This window comes from Cyprinodon variegatus, unplaced genomic scaffold (assembly GCF_000732505.1).
Source record: "Cyprinodon variegatus isolate N-32 unplaced genomic scaffold, C_variegatus-1.0 Scaffold101, whole genome shotgun sequence".
Taxonomy (NCBI): domain Eukaryota; kingdom Metazoa; phylum Chordata; class Actinopteri; order Cyprinodontiformes; family Cyprinodontidae; genus Cyprinodon; species Cyprinodon variegatus.
The window spans coordinates 1,545,239-1,546,691 of record NW_015150554.1 but is presented as its reverse complement, the minus strand read 5'-3'; positions in this window follow the sequence as shown (position 1 = coordinate 1,546,691).

Below are 1,453 nucleotides of genomic sequence, written 5' to 3'. Positions count from 1 at the left end.
GCTGCTCAGTTCGATGGTTTATTAGCAGTAAATAAATGCGATCAGAGAGCAGAAGAACAGGGGTCCGAGTACAGAGCCCTGATGCTGTTAGAGAGCAGCATTCAACAGTTAAACTCCCTCCAGGCCTTTAGGGGGCAGTGCTGCCCTGAAATTGGTTCTGCTGCCACACAGATCCATGCAGGAACTGTTCAACACAGAGCTAAAGCAAATAGATAGTAGACTCTGGACTAGACCGCATTGAAGGAGTCGCGTTTCTGTAACATGGATGAGGTTAGTGCAAAGAAAAAATGTAATAAATCAGGTTTTGCTCGCAGCCCCAACTCAAACTGTGCGAATCAATCACAGAGTCCAGAAATCCACAGCCTGCGATGCGATCTCACTAATCGCACATTCAGCGCAAGAAACGGCGGTAGCTAATAACAGAAGACAAAAACTCTGTTTTTGTTTTTCGCAGAATTCCTGCTAAAATCTCGGAGGTCTGGTCGTGTCACCGCTTCAACTTTAGATTCGCTCACGACCAAAATATCAAACATGTTCCACGGTTTGGCCAAAAGTCGTTACCATCCCCAAACTCATCGCACAAATTAAAAACGGGAATACATTGTACGATATTTTCAATGGTTGTACTCTGCTACAATTAAACTTTAAACGTTCCCAGCTCGCGATGTTTGCTCTTCCACTGTACAGCCCGACGCTCTGATGCGATCTACCTGCTCACACTGTGCGTCTAAAAACCACACGTCAAACTCGGCGCCGAGAGACGCCGCTGGTCGGAATCGTCAATCTGGAAGAAGAAGAACTCCATCGTTTGCACATGCTCAGTGCTGGAGGTTCTGGTAATTCAGATCGTAGCTTCAACGGCACGATTTTCTGTCGACCTTACGAGTCCTGACCTGGAGGGGGTCGTTAGAGGTTGTTCGCCCCTCGTTACCCCCTTATACTACACAATGCAAAACTCGCGATCAGGCTGAAATTTACCCAAACCAATGAGAAAAACCTAAACGTTTGACACTTTAGCTCTAAAAACATTTGTTTATATTAACTTGAAGGAAGTTTGTTCTGGTTTCTGCTTTCTAAGCTAAAACATTTCTGTGACTTTAGTTGGAATGAAGAATGAGTCTGTTCAGTTTATTTCTATAGACGTTCCTTTTCCAGAGGCGGTTTATAAGCAGTAGAATCTGACTCATAGGGACTCCTTTTCATCATTCTATCTCTATAGTTCTGCTGCTATAGGCTTAGACTGCTGGAGGACATAGGGACCCCTTTTTCATCATTCTGCTTCATTCTATCTCTATAGTTCTGCTGCTATAGGCTTAGACTGCTGGAGGACATAGGGACCCCTTTTTCATCATTCTGCTTCATTCTATCTATAGTTCTGCTGCTATAGGCTTAGACTGCTGGAGGACATAGGGACCCCTTTTTCATCATTCTGCTTCATTCTATCTCTATAGAT